This window comes from Numenius arquata, chromosome 2 (genome assembly GCF_964106895.1).
Source record: "Numenius arquata chromosome 2, bNumArq3.hap1.1, whole genome shotgun sequence".
Classification (NCBI taxonomy): Eukaryota; Metazoa; Chordata; class Aves; order Charadriiformes; family Scolopacidae; genus Numenius; species Numenius arquata.
Genome location: NC_133577.1, coordinates 124547669 through 124570353, shown reverse-complemented (window position 1 = coordinate 124570353; position 22685 = coordinate 124547669).

The window sequence follows — 22685 nt, the reverse complement described above, 5'->3', positions numbered from 1 at the left end:
GCACTCACTGCCCGGCATTAATTCTCTAGCAGTCACGTGTGCTTAGACTCAGCAGTCGGGTACAGCTGCTGTCTCACCTGGGTTGTCATCACCGCTTGTCAGGTAGGAAGTTCATGGCCTCTCATGACGGCCCAGAGGCCCCCAGCAAACTGTTTTTTCAGTGATGGTGAAGTTGATCTGCAGTGCCAAAACAGAGCACTGTTAAGCCATCTGGCTCTACAGATGCAGTGGGGCAGAAAGGAGGCCCTCAGGGTACCAAGGGACCTTGCAGTTTATCTGTGGGAGGGACCTGCCTTTCTCATGGGACCCTGACTGACCTGAGACCCTCATCCCCGTGACCCATCACCACCAGTGGTAGGAAGAGATGCTCCCCTACCTCCCTCCCCATGGAAGCGGGAGAAAGCAATGTCACAAATCACAGCTCTTGGCAGAAACTCCAACACAGTAGGGCAAAGGGGCAGGTCCCCAAACTTTCTCTTCCCCTTATTCCATCTAAAAAAGGGAACAGTCATCATTTAGCTCTGAAAAAATCCTAATATACTCTGGAAGGACTTCAGATGTCCAAGACACAGCTTTCCCAAGTCCAGCCTGAAGGTATGAGTTAGGCTTACTCTGAGTAAAAATAGTCATTAAGGGAAGGATTTCTCTCATCTGAACTCAGACATGTCAAAATCGGATGCCTTAATTTTAAGTTAGTCACCCCACACTATTCTTCCTCCTAGCTACAGGTGTCCAGAGGCCGCTCATCTGATCTTAGATGCCAATTTTAGGATGAGGTGAACCACCTGTTGGAGGCAGCTACTATTTCTCATTGACTGTAGGGAGACAGTAGGGTAAACAGCCCAGAATTAGATGTCTAATTTTTAGATGCCCTAAACTAGGTCAGATAAATCACCTCCTGCCCTTATGGGCAAGGCTGAACTGCTTGGGTCAATGCTCAAGGGTTGTGAGCACAACTGAGGTAGATGGTAACAACAGGTGGCTGGATGAAGGGAAGGACAAGAGCGTGCTGTGCGCTGAATGAGATGAAGGGGAGCCAAACCTGAATGAGCTGTGGTGATGGATCCAGACTATGTAATCAAATATGTTATATATGATATATAATCAAATGGGGTTCACTCGTTTGGAGATCTATCCAATGAATGCAATCTCAAGATGATAGAGCACAGAGAGTGGCTAATGAATCAGAAGAGGATAACCTAAATACAGGGTCATGATCTCTTTTTTCTTTTCGCCTGTTCTTACCAGCTTTGCACCTGTGATGTCTACTTTGGGTTTTGTAAATAAATGGTTCTAACTATTTGCAGCTTAACAAACTGTGTTTAAGGCATTTTAGGGAAAATGGGTAAACACGAAGGATTTCATTGCCATGGGGGAGCAAAATGATATTCTGAGTCTGGATTAAGGCATGACTAGCCTTGCCTTTAGCATATTGTGGTTTATATGTAAAATAAATATATATATTTTAACCTCATGGTCAGCACCTGGGTGACTAGCAACGGCAAGTGTGGGAAGAATAGTGTCTTCCAGTGATCACTGTCAGCCTGGCAAGCTTTCCAGCATGTGAGATGAGTAGGAAACCAGCCTTAACATCCACTGTCTACTGCCACAGCCGTGGAGCAAGTGGCTGTATGATGAGATGAAGCACGCCGGGGCTCACGGGACTGCATTCGTCTGTGCTTTCCCAATCAATTGCTTCAGTGAGATTATTGCAAACATGATGGATTGGATCACTTAATCCAGTTAGACGGCAGCTCAAGCGGATGGGTAAATAAGGGGAGCCAGGAGTCTGATGGCCTCTGCTGACCTGGAGCAGCACCAGTCAGGGGGGCAGCTTTCAGTGCTGGTCTTGACCTGCTTCTTGGGATTGACATTGCTAACAAAATACATGCAAGTGACACAAGAGGCGTGGAATTTCAGGCAAAGCGTTTGCCATGAGAAGGCCAGAGGATGGAAAAGGCAGTGGTAGCTGTTTCTTCCTTACCTTGTGCACCTTTAGGAACAAGTAAAACGTTTCCCATTCGCAAAACCAACAAAGAGAAAGAAAGATGAGGCTTGACAGCCCGTGTAGCTACTCCTGTGCAAGGCAGAGGACAGTGCTTTGAATTCAGGGCAAATTGATATATAAGAGTGGCAATGGTAATTGCCCCACTGGATTTTGGAGGGCAAAGCAGCACAGCTGAGCTACATTTAATGAGGGTGCTCTGACACCACCAGATCAGCACAGCAGCCAGTCCCTCGTGAGCAAAATGCAGTTGTTCCTGCCTTGTGGTATTTGGTATTAATCAGCACAGTGCCTTAATTAAAATTTAACACCTGAATTAGAAAGATTTTGATCATTAATGACTGCATGCGATGCCGCACTCAGCGTGAACCATCAGATAAGCATTTTCATTTTGTATATGCAAATCCTGCAGCTGGAAAAGGCAGCATTTGGGATGTTTTTTTAAAAAATTGAAATAATTCCACTCCTTACCCTTGGTAACAGAAACAAAAAGTGCTACATTTTATCCCCCTTTCTAAGAAAAAAAAAAAAAAAGAGATGCTCACATGATCATGAGTATGTTAATATAATATATGCAATTCATTATGGTCTGATCAATGATTAGATGTGGCATTCGACTCTGCCCTCTTACAAAGTTTCATTAGATGGGAGAATTAGTGCCTGGGCTGGCAAACAGGGGAGGGTTGAGATCTAGAGCTGTGCATCTTTACACTGAGTAAGCAGACATCAAAGGACTTCTCAAGTAGGCTGTGGGTGAGGATTTTGTTTTGGGAGGGTGAGAACAAATCTTCCTTCAAAAGCCAAAAAATGCAGAAAAAGAATATGCATTTCGCTGACACCAAGCATTTTCCTGCAGCAGTCAGAAAATACAACCAGAACCAAAAAAAAAAAAAAATTAGCAGAAATGAGTTGCAGAAGTCCATTCTCATTGAATAATCATCACATACATGGGTATCTAAATATGCAAATATACATTCAAATATATTTAGCTTACAGATGTTTTCAAAACTTTTAAAATAAATAACAGGTTTTTATAGTCTGGCAAGGCCCAGCATTTTGAGGTAATTAAGCCTGATAGCTTTCAGAGCAGCCTCTTAATAGGCTTTCATTGTTTATCAGGGGTCATTTAACATTCACAGTGTACAAAACATTCCCCCAAATCATCAAGCCACTTTCCACAAACAAACCTGCTTAAATAGATGACGTGATGGGTCTGCACTGGACCTCTCAGTGGCTCACAATGCCTGATACCAACTGCTCTCTTTACCCAGCAGTTTCCACCCTGAATATGAGCACAGCACCTCAGTACAGGTGCCTCGAGCTCCTTGGCCTTAAAGCTGCCTACATGGGGATTTTTCATCTCTGAGGTCTTCAAAACTTGCTCAAGGCTGTGTTCCCATCCCCTTATAGTAGGGACCATGACTGCGGTGACCTTGGATAATATGAGAAAAAAACCTCGGAGTCACTTCTAAAGGCATGAAACAAAACCTGGGATCTTCCTTCGTTCCTTCAACCCCTTGCTGTAAGGTTTGCCTCCAAGTCAGTCCTAAGGAGCAATGCCATCCATCCATTTAGGGTCTGAAGGAGGAGCCTGCAACCCATTGGGTCCCTGCTGACCACATCTAAGTTCCATGGACCTCAGAGGCCACCCTCAGAAGATTTGCAAGAGCAAAATATTGACCTCTGGTGGAGTGGAAGCTGCTCTAAACATGAGGGGTTGCAAAATGTCCTGGTCTTCAGGGTGGTGAGGGGCAGAGCTGTGCTTGGACCCAGGGGGATGATGTGCTGAGGGGGAGCTGCACTTTGTGGTTTCTCAAGAGCTGTCGTTCCCAAGAGCAGCCAGCTTGGAGGAAACAGGAAGCAGCTATTTTCTGCAATTATTTCTTCACAATGTATGTATTGTAGGAGAGGGCGTGAAGGCGTGCGTTTCCATGAAGAACCTCTCTTGTGAATAGGAAATCAGCAGTAATTAAATAACTCCAGTCTGTTTCTTGGGGGGGAAATCCAAATCAGGCAATGATAGAAATGTGAGCACAACAATTTGCTTCCTCTCACACAACTGCAGCTTTTCTCTAATGATCTGGCAATGCTGGCTGCTAAGTCGTGTATGAACTTCAGTGGGTTTTGTCTGAAAATCACACAAAATTCTGGCTGTTTTCTGAAATCAACTCTCGTCTTAAGTACCTTAATTTACCAGCTCTACTCTGCTCTATCGTTTGATTGCGTTTGTCAAGTGGAGAGCAAAAGTGTCAGAGGAACACTGGAAAAAAACACAGATAATGCTTGACTCTAAGGGAGGGCGGTAGTGAGTAGGAGATACAGAAGAACGAGACTAAACTAAAATAATTTCCTACTATTTGAGAACTGCCAGCTTCCATCATTGTACTGCAAATCTTACAGCGTGTCTTTTTTTCTTCTTTTTTTTTTTTTTTTCTGAAATCCCACGAGAATACAAGGCTCGCTTTTATAGACATAAATGTCTTGTTGTTGCAAGGAAGGCAGTAAGAATAACTGCACGAATCTGAAGCTCAAACAAATAGAAGGCAGCAAACAAACAGACCTAACCCTCTCCAAACTGATTTCGTACCCGCTATCCTCCTCCCTCAGGAGATATGTATGGAGTTTGGCAGCTTGAAATACGAGACAGCAAAATTAAAATGGTAGCTTGGAACTCTGTGGAAAGATGAGATTTATGGCAAGTTAAACTTTTTGAGCATTTTTGCATATACATTTGAGAAAGTTTGAGAATGTTTATTTAGTTTGGTTAAAATGCCAAAGTCTGAAAGCCAAACCAACTGATGAAAGATATTCAGCTTTAAAGTATGCAAACCCAAAACCGAGGAAACATAATCATGTTTTATTTAAAAACACACACATGCACGCTCTCTGGAGAATAATATAAGCTGAGTGAAAATCACTTACTCTCGCTACAACAAAGGCTGAACTCATGGACTTGGTGACGCAGTTGCTGATCCCTCATTCTCATAGAAGACCATCTGCTCTTGCATCTCGGGTCGGACGCTTGCAGATGCATTTTTAGCATTTTTTAACATGTACATCTCCTGGTACTTCCCTTACATACCACTCGGAAACCCACAGTCCCAGAACGGCTGTATTTCTCTCTCTTAAAGGACAGGTAGCAATTAAAGTGTCATTAAGCTTCGGAGTTAAAATCCCCTTGAGTTAAAGGGGTCAGACTGCCTCTTCCATGACACTGCTTCTCTCTAGATGCAGGAACACGCAAGATCAAACCTCACCCAGAAGGTTTTCTTCATAAGGAGAGACAGACATGACATCTTTTAAAGAAAGATAATTCTGAGAGGACTGATGAGGTCACTAAAGAAATACTGACACAACGCATTAGCAAGGGCCAGCCTGATCTGACCTCTGCCTGTACCATTGAATATTGTGGGATTGCTTTTAATATCGACTGTTCTTCAGGGAGCAGGAGGTCACGAGCTACATTTTTCATACGGTGTGTGAGTGGTTTGCAGATGACTGATGCCTGCTGATCTTTGGGGCTGCGTGGATCACTTGCAGTGAGAGGCACCACGTGTGATCAAAAATAACTCTTGGGTAACTCACGATTGCTACGGGGCAAAAGGTTATTAAACCTGACTGAGTTCATACTGAGATGGTGTAGGGGCATTCACATGTTCTGTTAAGGCAACTGATATTGCCAGGTAGGGTCCAACCATGGCAGAAGCATCTTAAAATTGCTCAGGTTACATCTCTTAGAGTGCATCTACCTTCAAATTAGCGAAGCATCCATGCGATACTCAGTCTTCTCCTTTTCTTTTGAAAATCACCAAATAATTCTGATCTGGAAAATCACTGCCAAACTCTGAATGTCCACTTCATGTGACTATTAGCTTGTCCCAGTGCTGCATCTTGTAGGGTTTACCTTGCAAATCCTATGTCTTTAAAAATCTTTAGTGTCCATACTCCTACAAAACACTGGCAAAGATCCATTCATGTTTACAGAATGATCAGTGGAAGTAACATATTTGCAAACTAGATTACAACAACCCTGTTTCCTCCAGCCAGTAAATTTGATTCAGGAAAGCAAAAAGCCTAAAAAATCTCTCAAAATCATACCTCTCAAAGGACCATAACGGTTACTGAAAATTGTATGGTGGTGCTAAGACCCCATCTGGAGTGGATGTAGAAAGGATGCTCCTCCACGCCCAGGTCAACTGAAGTTTCCCAGCAGCCTGAAGGTGTTGCCAGCAAGTCAAGTCATGCTGAGTGACCTTGGTCTTTATCAGTCCAATTGAACTTTATCCTGTTTTATGCCCCTTGGCTGACTATTTGGCCAATGTCACAGCCAGAGCAGAGGATGGAGCCCATGGACAATTAGGACAATTGACCAAGGTGGTTTCTCCTACCTTTGGTTTGACTCTTCCCTTTTCTAGCCCATCCTTGGCTGTTTCTAAATACCTGAGTAACTTCATTCTCAGTGACATTTGCGGGACAGTCCCTGTTGATTAGTGACGCCTTGCTCTGGCAACTCTCATCTGTGAAGCCATGAACCACCCAACTCGTGACAGATCCTGAGGAGGAAACAGCAGCCTCTCTAACCAGCCTGAGGACCAGCAACACAGGTATTGCCAAATGAAAGGAGCACAACCCTTGCAGTTCTGCTACAAAGCACAAGCGTGGAGCCAGCCCTCTCTGTCCAGACCAAGCACTGCACCTTGCCAACAAGAAGCGTGTGTAAAGTTGTGTTTTATTTCACACAAGGAACGCCCTTTTGGAGTTAATCTTCTGGTTGTTTCCACTTACCGTTGTGTGGTTCACCTCACAGAGTGGTCTCAGAGCACATGACATGGATTCCTTCCAGATGAACCTCAGCTGAGAGATGCTGCAGAGTTATTGCAGGAACACACCTAATGTGCTCCAAAAATTGATAGACCAGATGGTTCACAGGGCATGGCTAGCATAATTCTGGAGTAAATGCCTTGAAATTAGTCTAGTGTATAAGAAGGGTTCTCAGCACCATCCGTTTCACTTTACAGACCTACTGTTGTTGAGTCACACCACTTGCCAAGGACACATGGCCAAAGGCTTCAAAGACTGTGACTCTACCATAAAAGTCTTTATTTGTATGACAGAGTGATGGCCCCTGATTACAAGACAATTTTCCCCTTGTACGGAGAAAAGGATCCCAGCTCTTCCAAGTCAAAACACAGATGCAATAATATAAGAAAACACATCTGTACTAGGTCATCCTAAGTGGCACATGAGAGATGCTCATGAGCTTAGCGTGGCAAGGACCCCCTGATTCATATGCTGGCAAATGCTAAACCATTTGTTTAGCATCTTCTCTGCTCTTTTTTACCCATTTATCACAGAAGTGGTGCACAACTGGCCCCTTTTTTTGCTTTATACAACATTTGAAGTTGTCAAGGACTTTCCAAAGGTTTCAGAGGTCACATTAGACAATCAGGTCTGGATGTCAACAGAGTGAAGTGCTCTTGACTGATGAACATGATAGAAAATGTTGGTTTCTGTAACTGAAGAACTAGGGGAAGGATGGGCTGGTGGATAAGAGCTCGGGCTAAAATACGTGATAGAAGAAAATTCATTACTGAGCTGAGAGCCTTCCTGTTCCCCACACAGCTCCATACAGTCTGTTATGGAACAGAGTAACATAAACAGAGCGTGGACTATATACAGCATATATTAGCCATTTTCTTTGGTGAAATGTACAGCAGCATGGAGTTGCCTGTATTTTCAACACATCATCTTGGAACTTCAGCTTTGTGCCTCATCTTTCTTTAAAACCTGAGCTCTGGGAGACATGGGATTAAAGTTCCCAACTTTGTTCTTGAGGAATAAGCCTTCAAATGTGAATTTCCAAAAAGCAGATGAAAAGGATAAAATGGAAAAAAAAAAAAAGGAACAAAACAACAAAAACACCACCTTTTTGCTAATATAATTTTTAAGCTGATACGATTAGGTGAGGAAAAGGACTCATGATTTTGAGTGTATGGATCTGGCACTCCAGATTATAGCGTAGAATTTAAATCAGCCCTTTCTCGTACGACGGTTCATCTGTCTGCGAGTGGAAGTACAAGTTAATGTACATGCAGTGTTAGACTCTGTTATGACACTTGGTAGAAACACGACTTGAAGGCAATCGAGACCCGCAGTAAAATAAGAAAGGGGAAGATCAGGTGGAAAAATTCAATTTCACTCTGTCCGTGGTTTAGATCTGACCCGAGGTGTCAAACAGGCTGCATAACAAAACCCACAACAATTCAACAGACCCTCTATAGCCAGAAGGGGCCCATGGTGGAGAGAGACTGAAAAATTAATTCCATCCACCTCTAAGAAAGAGGCAAATGTCACTGAGTTAGGAATAACAGAGAAAGGGTCATTACTGGGGTCTCTCCGTACACGGTCTAACCAGTGCACATTAGGAGGAGAATCACAGATAGAGATGCATCAAGACCTTTCTTTTTCTCTGAGTAAGAATATATTTTCTAAACAAATGCACAGCTCCTTGCATATACTGCCTAATTTAGATCCCATCTATTTTCTTATCACAAATCCCTGCTTTCTTGTGGCTTTTAATGATGCCTTATGCAAACTGCTTGGATGCCCTCTCCCAGGCTGAGTGGCTGCAGCAGGTTGGTTGGCTCTCTGTGCCCAAGAATTGGGAAATGGGAGACGTGCTTGCATGGGGAGAACATAACCCACATGGGGTTTCAGAGTGCCTTCTAGCAGAGCATCAGTGGCAGCCTCAGCTCAGGATCTCCAGGAGTATTGTACCCATGTCCAAAGCATAGCCCCATTCAGGGACCCCAAAGACCAAACCACCCGGAGGAAGATCAAACATTAAATGCGGGGAAAGGAGGTTGGGCCATCTCTGCTGCCAGCCCACCACAGGCACCCAGTTGCAGCAGCCTGTATCTCCCTCTGGAGACGTCCAAAGGCACCTACCTCTCTCTGCCGATTGTGCAGGGATTTTCAGCCCTCCCTCCCAGGGCTGGGTTGCTAGGCACTTTAATTATAGATACAAATTGGGAGCTTAAATTAGGCAGGCTCAATCCCACACCTGGTACTTATATATTATGAAACAGCCTTTCATTACACAATCACGTATTTTCTTTTTTTTTTTTTTTTTTCCCCCAGAGGACTGTTGCTTCATTTAGAATGCAGGAGGATGAATTGTGGCTGAGTAACTTAGGAGGGTGATGCCTATAGACCTGCTGAGTCCAGGAAGTGTGCAAAGAGAGGTATGGGAAGAAAAAAAGTGGTTTAGGCTTAACACAAGTGTAGGCAGTTGTATAGAGATCTGAACAAGAGCTCCTGTCTTACATGAGTTCAAAATTTGGATTTATTTTCCCATCCCATGCCAGGATGGTGAGACAAGTTCCTGAAAAGCGCTGCTGTCTGGTAATTCAAGCACTCCTTCCTTCCCCCAGACACAGCAATCACTATTTCAGTATAAGCTTGGATTTTAACTTCACTAGAAATGAAGAAAAAATTCCAAGCAAAAATATCAGTTCACAATGGAAAAGAAACTGTTCATCTGAAAATTTCACAAATAGCTATTTATATTATTTACAGCTTCTTTTTTTTTTTTTCTTTTTCCCAAATGTGGAAATCTGTTAAAATCATCCTTTTCCTGCAAAAATATCCTTTTTAGCTAATCAGCATTTTCCTGGCTATGACACAACTCCTCATGGCTATTAAGTGTTCCCGATAAAGTCATAGAATCATAGAATCATAGAATGGTTAGAGTTGGAAGGGACCTTAAAGATCATTGAGTTCCAACCCCCCTGCCATGGGCAGGGACACCTCCCACTAGAGCAGGTTGCTCAAAGCCCCATCCAGCCTGGCCTTGAACACTTCCAGGGATGGGGCAAAACACCCTGGGGTAGACCTGGACACTGCCCCTTCCTCTGCCACTGGCTTCTTGCATGGCACCAGGCACCTCCCTTAATCTGCAGCTCCCACAGAGCCTGTGCTTTCCTCCTTCTCCAGGCTGAAATCAAGAGGAGATCCTGGAATTTGATCTAGCACAATACTGAGTACTGAAGTCTGTCTTAGTGGTGCTTCAGGTATATATTGCGTTGTCTAATGCTTTGAAAAATCAAGTTCTAGGTGTTTCCAATAATGTAGCTAAATTGAGTGGACATTTTTGACCTTAAACTCTCTTGTACTGCAGCTCCTCATCTGTAAAATGGTGGTTATAGCATCTTCCCTTCTCACAGAGATGTTTGTAAAATTAACATTGTGAAGGTCTCTGATAATATATAGTAGGGAGTACATTAAAAGCACCCATGAGGCAATTTATAATTCTGCCTTCAAAGCAGCATTTCTGTAGTACTCAGTAATAGCATGCAGCACTTTATACATGTTTTTTTTGGTTGCAATTCATATTTGATTTTTTGGTGTCAGTCAAACAACAAACTATAAAAGTTTTTCTAAGTGACATTTTTCTGTATTCAAATGAGAACCAAACTAGCAAGGAAATTACATGATTCTAATTACTCTTTGTGCATACAAATCAGCTGTGAAATAATTTGAAAGTCTTGTGTGTTTGGGATCTTTATCAATGAGGCAGAATAATTATCAACAAACCTCCATTAAGCCTCACTTTAAAAAGAACTCATTATTAAATATGAACACAATTCTGCACTTCAAAGTCAAAATGACTCCCCAGCGGACTGGGCAGATATCAAGGCTTGAATGCATCAATGTGCATGTCTCAAAAAAAATTAAATTATAATTATTTTGTGTTTAAAATAGGAATTCCCTCCTTTACCTTTTATTGGGGCAAGAGATTGTTGTGACCTAGAAACAAAGTTAAGCTTGGTCAAACGCAACACGGCAGTCAAATAGCCAGTCTAAATGTAATGTCAATAAGCATAAAACAAGCATTGATACAATTCTCAATAATGCAGATTCTCAATAAGCGTGGAATATTTTATCTTCCCAAGTAGCAAACCATGTATAGATCAAGCGATAAAAGACATCAATTTCTCTCTTCGATCTGCTCCAGTGAACACCAATAATAGATCTTGCAAGACAGGCTGAAAAAAGTCTATTACTGAACATCAGCAATGAAATGTTAAATTAAAAGTTCCCATAAACAGATCTGGAAGATAAATAATGACCTCTTGCACAGCCCTTTTCAACAGAACCTCACCACACTCTTCAAAGAAGGTAAATAACCTTCTCCTGATTTTACGCTCGATGAAACAAGTGCTTGGGGATGAAGCCACCTGCCCCAGCTTGGTCCGAGGGATCCCTTGCTGCCGTACGTCCCCATTCGCATGTGCTGGCCATGACCCACCTTCTGGAGTGACCCACGGTGCTCCCCACATTTACCTTCTGAACTACAAGTGCCTGTCAGCGCTGGGAGGCACCTCAAGACCTGCTCCCACAGACTATCTATGGACTATCTGGATGTCCCACCCAAATCCCTCAGTCCCCACAGGCAGGCTGTCCCCACGCCTGCGCTGCCCATGCTCGCAGCCGCAGCGGCACGGCCGGGGTCTGCAGAGGACTTTGGAAACGGGAGATTTGCTGCCCTGGGAAAGCAACGCTGCAGGTGCAGGACACGCAGCGCTTCTGCAGGAGCAGTTAAGACAGGACCTGGGTGCGCTCCTGGTGCTGGGAAAACCTGTGCCCAGCTCCCTCTGTGGGCTCTTCCTCTGATGGTTAAAAGCATTCTCCCTTCACACCCTCCACCATCCAAAAGCAGAGGCTGAGCAGGTGAGGGACATGGGTTTTCATAGGCAGACATGTGCATGCAGACCCCTACAATGTCCCTGGGATAACAAGCGAGGTTTTAGGACGATAACATTTGCTCCTGTGAGGTTATAGGATTTATCTCTTGGTGAGGAAGAGGCAGCCTCCTTTCAGGACAGCTCACGTTTATAGGGTGCAGAGAAAGGTGACTTGGAAAAATGTTTAACCCTTCCACTGGACTTGTCCCCCGCATCGGTATCGCCTTTCTCCTCTCTGGAGCAGTTTCATCCACATCCCAAGGAAGACTTGGGATGAATTTGGCACACTTTCCAAACATGCAGTGCACAGCACACCTGTGGGCTCCCCAGCAAACCGAGGTAAATGTATTATCTTACTCCGCCCCTCCCTGTGCCTCGACCATCTCCTGCTCTCTCTTGCCAAGGTGAGTTTGAGCTAAGCCCCTGGTTTGCAGAGGATGGACGTCTGCTCCATCTCCCAGCTGGGCAGAGTCTCCCCAAACACACCTTGGGCTGTTTTCAGAGGCTGAGCAGCACGGATGGCTGCAAACAGAGTTTCTCACCAGAACCGGCTGGATGTTAGAAGAAAGATTATGGCACCTGATCTCTTTTTCTGTGAGATTATTGCTTGGCTCTGACAATAAAATCGCTCCTGATTGCCCACAGTGGAGTTGTTCTTGCACAAAACATCGCTCTCACGCTTTCTATAGAAAAGAACATGAATAACTATTGTAAAGGGGGAAAATAGAAGCAGTTATAAATGGGTATTTGAAATCAAATACAGGTGCACGTTAACATTTCCTTCGAGACAAACTCCACCTCGTATTCCCCAGCCATCCCTTCGTGTTCACTTGAAGGGATGGGGGAAGGACAGGACACATTGCCTAAAGCCACCAGGGCCAGGATGTCACCTTTCTACTGCAACAGCTACAGCCTCTTTATTCAAGCAGTATTTTGTGTGCATCAGAGGAATCCAGGCTGGTCCTGTTCTCCTCTTTAGACCCCACTATCGCCCACCAGCGTGGAGAGAAACTTACTGTGTAGACACGCTCCACAGCCTCGCACAGCACTGCCGCTACCTGTAACCCCACTCTGGTGGCACATGCCAGCTCCCCAGCCAACTCAACGGGCAATAGGGACTCAGAGTTCCCCTAAACCAGCCCCATGTCCTGGGCACCCTCTCCCGATGCAAGGATGCTGGGTCTCCCGAGGACACAGATACTGGCTCAGCCTCTCCTGGCTGCCGTGTCCTCCTGTGACACTCACTGACCTGACACAGGGCTTCCCTCGAAGCTTAGTCCACGTATAATTGTGAAACACCCCCACAGTTAAGCTTTGAAGACTTGGAGGCATCTTAACCCTACTGTTGCAAAGGTCTCACTGCTTTAGCAGTCGCAGCACTTACATTTTAAGCACTTAATTTCATTACTGAACCTAGCCCGAGGGTCTTCTCTTCTGTGTTCTCTGCCTTGCAAGAATTGATCTGAGATCTACCTTCCTATCTTCGAGTAAATGTAATTGAGATTTGAAACAACCAGGTTTAACCTATTTAGAAGCATTAATGTTCTGTGAGGATGGAAGCTCCATTACTTTAACATCGCACAGCTGAAATTCCCTTGTAGCTGTTTATTGACCTATAAAGATGTGACATAAATGCATCCCTGACATGAAGAAAATGGTGAGGCAGGTATGACATTTCTCCCTGAGGCAGCTACTCCAGCTTCAATTATCTTATCTGCAGGAAAAGTGGCTACAGAAACCTAATCACTGCGTAATTTACTTATAGTTGGCCAAAACCAGACCACTCAGCAACTGTACTTGGCTCTCTGTCCCTGAACACCCCTCACCAAGGGCTGGAAGTGATTATCCTACAAAACAGAACATTTGGGAAAAAAACCCCATCTCATCACCACCAAAAAAACCACTGTCCCTAAAAGGTCAGTAGTGTTTCTTTTGGTCCTGAATTAACCAGTAATCTAATATACCATACGAGCCCTGACATGAACGCAGAGATTATATTGATTAGCCAAATTGGAAAGGGTAATAGGAAGAGGGGAATTAACATTCAGGCAGTACTTAAAGCAAAGAGCTGCAGGAGAAAGTAGAGACATAGAGACACACTCCCTCCCCCTTACATCTCTCTCTTCTAATTACATTTAGCTAATCCATTCAATTAACATTGATGAATTTTATGATGAAAAGCATAATGAATCCATTAAACACAAAACAAGTATTGGCATAAACCCTTTTCACCCCAGGAAGTGAATTATATCAGAAGAGCTACAGTAATTTACTAATAAAGTGATCTAATGATGAAAAGAAGCCATTCATTTTGTGGCCAGTTAAGATTCAGGCTGGCGGAGGCTGGATCCTCCAGATCAGATGCTGATGCTGAGGGACGCGCTCCTCTCCCAGGCTGCAGCAATTGGCAGCAGAATTGGGCCAACGCGATACGTCACTCGCTGCTGCCTAATAATAATGTTACGCCGACACTGTCAGTATTTTTCATCCCCCTGCTCCTGCTAGACTCTTCTATAAAAAGCCAATTTGTTAAGCAGTTAGTCACTGCTTTATAATTCATAGACTCTCCTGAAAGTTTTAATGAGAAACCACGAAAGCAGTAAGAGGGAAGTACGGGCTGAGACGACTATTTATAAACCAGCAAATACCCTGCTATAACAGTCTCCTCTCGCGACGTTTGCGTTACATTTCTATCATGTGCACACTAAATTTGTATGTCGTGCATTCCCTTAACAAGACTATTCATACAACTATGATAAATAGGGCCATAATCTGCAGCGATTTCAATCCTTCTGTATGCCAGCAGAAGTCTCTTAGCAACGGTTGTTAGGGGCAACACCAGCATCCAGCATCTTTTGTCGAATTCAGTGGCAACCGAGCTTCCACTGGCTTACGATGGAGGCTCCAGCTATACCTCAGAGAAAACGGAGCCTCCCTTCCCCCTTCCACAAATCCACACTACTGAGAGAGACTCACTGCACAGTGCGTAAGGCTCAGCAATTATTAAAAAATTATCAATTTAGCACAATCCAAGCGGCCATTCTGGACGTGATTTGTATTCTGTCTCCTATCGCACTAGAGGGCTATTAGCTTGTTTTGCAAGATCACAACAGCCTTGTCCTCTCCCCAGCCTGCTTAAAATTCACATCATTGTCTTTAAACTGGTCTGGGGAACCCTGTAATGTGGTACAAAGAAATCCCTTTACTAGTCCCCTGTTGAGATGTATCACCGATGCACTTCCAGGGCCCTGGCGCAATGTGTATGCCTGTAAAGTACAGCCATGATCTTAATGCTCCTTTAATTTTTTATTCCGACTGTAGCCTAATGCCATCTCCTAATTGCTGAGCATCGCCCACAAGAGGAGTTGCTACAGTTCATCTGTTTTTACAGGATGCCTTTTTTTTTTCCAGTGGGAACACAGTTAGTCATTCTGAACCAGGACTCTCCAGATCTTGCCACAATACTAAAGGATATTCTGGATTAAAGAATAATAAGAAAAAAAATATCTGGTAAAATCCGACCAAAATGTGATGGGGGTCCTATGCCAATCAAACCAAAGTCTGTATTGAGCAATGCCAGCTTTAATGATGACATCTGTGACATGGTCTGGGAAGGGTATTGGGCTGCCTTTTCCCTGGGGAATATATGAATATTTCATCTCAAATCAATTACCAAGTTTCTATTCCCACTGTTCTCCTTAGGGCTGTCAGCCAACTCCCTCTAAAACCCCTGTTCTGAGGCAGTTGATATCTCAGCCTTTCAAAATAACCCCAAAACCACACACACAAAACCCCCTCTGGTCTGAAATTTGGCACCAAAATGGGCTTACCCTGAAATCACATCACAGTGTTTTGATGAATGGCAAACTTTTCTTTCAAAAAAATCCCTGAAATTTTCACATACCTCTTCCCTCATTTGCATTTAAATTACTTCATTAGGTGGCATGCCATTTTCCTTGTGTTGTATTTATCTTCTAGGAACAATTTCTTCCGTCTCTCTTTTAAACTTGCAAATTTTACAAATTTAACCCAAGCCCCACGTTGGAGCAAGATTTAGATTCAAACCAAAAAGAGCAAGACTTGTCAAAATTGTGGGTGACACTCTCTTCATTGTAAGCAGTTGCACAGCTGTCAGATCAGTACAGCAGATGAAATATTATTTGCCATAATACTTTGGCATTGCCGGTTGATTTATGGATCTTATGTCAGACCTAGATTTGAATTTCCTTGTTTATCCTAGAGTTGAATCATGATTGTCTTGTTGCTCCCTCCCACGAGAGCTAGGCAGGTATTTCAAGTTTATATTTGCCCGACAAGGAATTATTCTGTGCTGCTTGGAATTAGCATCAGTTCCTCAACTTCAGTTGATTAAGTATCCTTCCATATCTCCCAGCCTTCAGTTCTGATCAGACCTTCAGGATACTGCAGTGAGACCTTTTCAAAGCTTCCAGAGACTTTTAGGCAGGAATTTTCTTAACTATAATATAGATGTTATAAATTACCTCTGAGCCAGCCACTCGACCCCTTCTCAGAGCCAATGGAAGGAACGAGACCCAGCAACTCATCTTTGGGCTGAGTTGGATATAAAAGGAGATGATGGAGCCTTTTGACATTAAGGTGTCAAAATTTAGACAAAACTCTCCACCTTTACCACTGAGAGGAAAAGCAGGACTATGAAGTAGAAGATAGAAAATTAAATCTCAGCTTTACTGTGACCTTGTACAAGCAATATAGGGTTAGCAGCAGCCCTTCCCATTTGGATAATGGGAAAGTCCTTCTTTTCTCACAGCGTTTGTCTTGCCTTTAGGAATCCCAGCTCTTTTGGGAGGGGACCGTGCTTTGAATGTCTTTATGTAGTCCTCAGCCCTGTACAGATTTTCCCTGGGAAGGATTTCTGCACACTGCTGTGACAGCACACTCAGCTCAGCCCCTCGCAGTAACATAGACCTCTGTTCTAAGGACCGTGAGGAATTGCCCAAGAAAAAACATCTTGCTTCAGCGGGATACTAAAAAACATCAAAGTGGGGAGATGATGGGAGCAGCAGAAGCAAAGTATTAACGCCTTTTCCCCAGAACATCATGCGCAACTGAAAGGAGCAGGGAAAGGCACTGGTCTTCACTTCTGAGAGGTCAGAGTCGCCTGGTTGTTCATAGGGTGATCACAGATTTGTTCAGCCTTAATTGCAAAGCAATTCAAGTCCTGGGGAAAGAATGGAATAGAAAGAAGGAAAAAAAAAAAATCAAGAAGGGAGAGAAAAGGGACAAAAAAAAAGTAGTAGGAGGAATAAAGACTATAGTTCATGAAAAAATATCTCTTATCAACACAATGACGCGATGGAAGCCAGATATAATAATGGGAGGGGAGCCCAGGGCTGATAGAGTCATTTAATCAGCTTCGCAAAGAGATGCACTGTCTCAGCTGGATGAGGCTGCTTCACCCAGCGTAGCAGTCACAGAACCTTGTCTCTAGATGCCAAGAGGGTCCTCGGGTTTTTTTTTTGTTTGTTTGTTTCTTTATTTATGTTTTAATTACCGTTGGAAATTCAGCACACCTACAGATTGAATTAGTCTTTAAGGATGCTTTTTCTGAAGTTTCTAGATATGAATAAGTTTGAGAAGACAATTATCAATACAGTACACCTTAGACTTACTAGCACTCTCAGTGGTAACTGGTACCACATGTTTGGTGTCCTTAATGCGGAAGTTCTTTCTATAAGGTCATGTGTGCTTCCAGATGTATTTGACTTCTTGCATTTGACATGATAAAGCAGGCTTCAGGAAAACACTGGCTGTAGGTTTGCATTAGCTGTAGAACAGATACAATTTCTTTTGTGACTGGAGCTAATGCAATCTGCAAGAAAATCAATGCAGGTTCACAGGGAAATAACCAGACAGTTCTGAGTGTGCACTGCAGTCTAACGGAGACATGGTCTGCTAACACTGAAAAATGCTCAACAGCCATGCTTTTGATCTTGCTTCCTTCATATTACAGCCAAGCCTTTCAGACTGTCAGGAGTGCATCACACAGCTCCCAAATATATCAATCTTGCACTCATTTTTACTGTCTGCTCTGGTGTTTGTGTTATGAAGACTGATCTGATTTTTCAGTGCTGGGTCCAGAAGTGAGTGTTCTCCACGTTCACTTGGACTATCAGTGTGGAAAACGTACTGGTAGGACTAGAAACTAATTATTTTAATCTGAGTTTTTTTCCTCTCTTACAAAGGTGCTGGCTCAAATTACTCCACATCTCTGTTCAAAGATTCATTAAGCACTTCTTATCTGCAAAGCAGAACTTCTTTCAGGCGTGGTATTTGTGTGTGAGTTCTGGAGCTTCTTTTTATGCAACCCAAATGCAATATTGGGTTGGGGTCCTTTTTAGTTTATAAAGGCTCTAAAGCAGTCACCCTTTATGATGCCAAATCTATATGGAAGGAGGAAAAAGTAATTGGTCCTAAATCATCAGGGCAATGCTGGAAGAAATACATGTCCCAGAAGAGGGTAAAAAGAATGTGAAAACAAATGCAGAGCTAAACATAGTGCTGGGAAGATAGAAAAAAAAAAAAAAAGGTGCAATGCATAGAGAGGAAGCTTGATTGTACTCGGGCAAAAAGAGTACAGCTGACACAAATGGATTCCCTTCACATATGGACCCACATGACTGTTGGTGTGAAAAGCCCAGAAGTAGAAAATATATCGCTGCTTTTTCAAAATGCTTATATTTGTGTTAATCTGTAAAACACAACATGTAAAAGTCTGCTGCTATATTTGGAAGAAGCAACAGCAAGCAAACATTTGGTATAAATGGATACTTGCAGGTCAGGAATAATTTTTGCCTTGGACCACCATGGAGATGTACATTATTAAGGGTGTGTGCCCCTCCTGAGCTGGAAAACCCTTTCCAGCTTGGTAATGATTTTCGCAGGTTTAATAATTCAGGCTGAAATTTCCATTCTGGATGATTATTCCCTCCTCCCCCTAAATTCCAGCAAAAGTTAAGAGTTGTTTATGAGAGTAGGATGGAAGGGCAGTGAGGGGAGTGGGGTGAAGGAGTTTTTCAATATTCCCAGTAATCTGCAAAATTGTACAAACCTCAGGCCATGCAGCAACCACTTGAAAGTTGTTAAGCATGGTGTGCTTATCCCAGAGGCACTACCACCATCACTGACAGGCTCAGCCTTGGCCAGCAGCGGGTCCGTCTTGCAACCAGCTGGTATTGACTCTATTGGACATAGGGAAACCTTCTAGCAACTTCTCACAGAAGCCACCTCTGTACCCACCCCACTAACAAAACCTTGCCCCACGCACCAGGAGCATACACTGGCAGGGCAGGGTGATGGCAGAACAGAACTGCCCAGGTTAGTTGCTGCAGTTGCCCAAGGAAGCTTGAAGCATTGCCTAACTTTCAAGTGCATGACTGAGCTGCTTAATATTACTCATTCCATTTCTGTCTAATTACTGTATTAAAAGTCAAAGAACAAGGGAGTTTCTTGAGGCAACAGAAAAATCTCTTGCTGAAATCTCCCAGGATTTGTTGCAGGAAGCTGCATTTAATACTGTGATTACTGATGTGCAATGACGGGTCAACAGCAGGGCAAGAATCAGCGCACACAGGGTACGGTGCAGAAGGTTTGCTGCCAGATGCCAGTGCAGCATGTTTGTATCCAGGACAGCTAATAGCAGCAGTCTCATAAGCAGGCTTTTGGAGATGTGGTTGGATCACAGTATCGACTAAACCCAAAGCTCCTTGGTTAGGTTAGACAAAGCTACAACAACATGGGCTGTTCAAAAGGGATCCCACGTTACGCCCTCAACAGTCAAGTCCCTACAGCAGAGACTGATGGGTCTGGTTGGGTTTCTTGGAAACACAAGGCATGGAAAGTCTCTTCAACAGTGCAAGCGGCGAAATACTTGCTAAGATTTGTACAAAACACAAGAGGAGGCTAACCCAGAAACCCAACTCCTTTCATCCCCTGTGGTGCTCACCACCGAGGTGCTGAGCAGCGGAGCCCTTATCCCATACGAGCAGAACATGACAGGCTGATCGGTTCCTCGCAGCAGTTACAAGAACTACAGTGAAGATGAAGCTGACATTGAACACTATAATGGCACACTATAAAAAAAATAAAAAGGTATTTTTTTCTCGAGTTGGAACAGCAGTTGAATAAGCAGCTTGTAAGGTAAAATAAGACAAGAACCCAGGTCGACCACACTTCACCAGGGCAGCCTGCTGCAGGATATATGGTTTATGGACACTATATAGCAGGTCCCCTATCAGTTCAGCATCCTCTCAGGCTTGATATGGGTATGAGCAAGTGGTCTGCTTGCAGATACCTTCTGGCATCTTTCTGGTTTGGGGCACCAAGCATAATTGATAGAGATGTACTGAGGGCATGCTAGCACCCCAAAAAAGATCTGAAGACTAGGCAAGGATTATTAATTGCTGGATATGGATTTAAATTCTGAGAGCATCAACTATAGGTTTTTCTGGGAGTGCCAAAGTTCCAGAGTCTGATTTGAATCCCAAAGAGGATAAATTTACTCTCACAGAGTCACCTGAGAAAACTCAAAACTAGGTATAGATGAAAGATGATATCAGCAAGGCCAGTTGCATAAATATCTACCAGGTCTCTGCTGGGAGGGATTTGTGGCTCCCATGAGATGCCACAATTTCATTATTAGCAGTACAAAACTGGTTATCATCAAGCCAGCTAAGCTTTGGACTTGATCTATGGTTACACCTTTTACAGCAAAATGGCCATAACCGCTCACCAGCAACACCTGGTCTTATATGAAATGAAAAAAGAACTGATTTTAGTTTGTACTCATGGGGAAGACAAGCAGGTGCACTAAAGCAGATCAAAAACTCAAGCTCCATGGGCAAACAGATACAGGAGCAAGCAGATATAGATGTCCTTTAGTGGACACAGCCACAGCAACAATATTTTAAGTAAATCCATTTGCAAAGCTAAAACTGCAGACCGAAGATGGTGGCAGCTACTGTTTTGGGTTCCAGTCATCTAACTGGTAGTTTTCATATGCAAGGAAAGAAACAAAAACTTTTCTTTGTCACATAGAGCCGTGGCCTCCTTGCCAGCATCTCGGGCTGGGCACCAGTCACCGGGTTGCCTTATTGCTCGCTGAGAGCCTGGATGTGGATGCAGCAGCTTCTGCTGTCAGAGGAGCCCTCGCCTCACAGCCACGTCTGGCTCTGTGGCTTAGGTTGTAAATTCTGTCATGAAATGCAGATGACCTTTAACGAACATGTCTTCTCCATACACATAGCGTCAGTCACAGCAAAACCCTGTTGGGTTGTGGGGTCATGTTTGTCTCCAGCTATTACAAGTAATAAATGGGATTAACTGCAGCTATAAAAAGCAATTTCATTCTGACTGTTAACCTCACCAAAAAAAAAAAAAAATTAAATAAACCAAAGAATGGGCTGCACTATGACATTTTTACATCCACATTGGTTTATCTTCTACCTCTTGACTGTGAATCTGATGGCTCGTGATGGGAACAACTGTTGTTTTTGCACGGTCGGCATTTGCCATCACTGCTCTGTGGGACGGAGGTGCTGCAGGTAATTTCCATTACAAGGAGGGGGCAACTGCAATATCTCTCTAAGGCTGTCGTAACCATTGGCAAATATCGGTGACTTAGTAATTTTGTTTTGTAGCAAAGCAGCTGGGGTCCTTTGCCAAAACAACTAAAAGCCAAACTTGCACCTTCAAGTGACAAGTAGCCTCTGCTGAATGAACAGAGTTGCAAAGGGCAGGGCTGAAATTAATCCTGTATTTACTTAATCTAAAATACGGGCTCTTTAGAGGACTCTGTTGCTGAGGCTCAGAGTATATAATGTCATGAACACACATCCAATAGGAACTGCATGGAGAATACATCCCTGCGTAAAGTAGTTCAGTTTTCAGAAAACTTTGACCAAACTGAACTTCAAACAAGTTATTTGGTATTTTCTTTTATTTGTAGACTTTTAACCATCAACAGAACGTGAATTATCTCTTTGATCATCTTGAAGAATTCACTTAACATAAATCATTTTATTCAAGCGCTTTTTTGATTTAGCAGAAAATGCTGTAACAATATCCAATGGCTGAAAGCTGAGGCTTGCAATATAAATTGAGGTGCATACTTTTAACAAGAGTAACTAATTATTGGAATGATTTACCCAAGGATGCAGTGGCTTCTCCATCAACTATGGCCTTTAAATAATATTAGATTTTTCTGGAGGATTGAACACTTAAATGTCCAATGTTTAGAGGGAAGAGAGAAACTAAGAGCTAAGGTGTATGGGTTATACTGAAGTCATTTTCTGTGTCCAAGGAGTCTTTTCACTGGAGACAGGATTTTGCCCCTGCTTTTTGTAGTTTTATAGCCCCATTTACCAAACTCTGTATGCCATTCTCTTATTTGCAAACAAAGCTGCATTTATCGCGTCTTAAATTAAAGGGAAACTTGAATAGACACTTCATACAAAATATTCACAGCTACATAAATCAACTCAAAGAGAAGATTAGGTGTTTATTAGCAGAAAACCATAAGCCATAGGAGGAGGTTTTGTACCTTCATTTCTTTGTGCTTCTCTTGTAAAACATTAAGGATGTCCTAGGATATGAGGTAATTAGGCAGATAGTGTATTACAGGCAAATAAATGCCACATACTGCCTCCTCTCTGGACAGCTTGTAATTCCCCGTTTATTTCCTCACTATGCCATAGATTTTTCTGCAAAGTCTGCAGTGCCCTGATATGGAACTTGTATTTAAACATCAGAGTTTATTCTGTGAAGACCCTTGAAGTGAAGGGATGCGATTGGAGTTTAAGGTGCGTGGGAAACAAGCAAAATCTGAAATTGGAGCCAGACGAATGTGTGTGTACTCGGCGTGCCTTCATCCTGCTGGGTTAAAAGTGTCAGAAAAT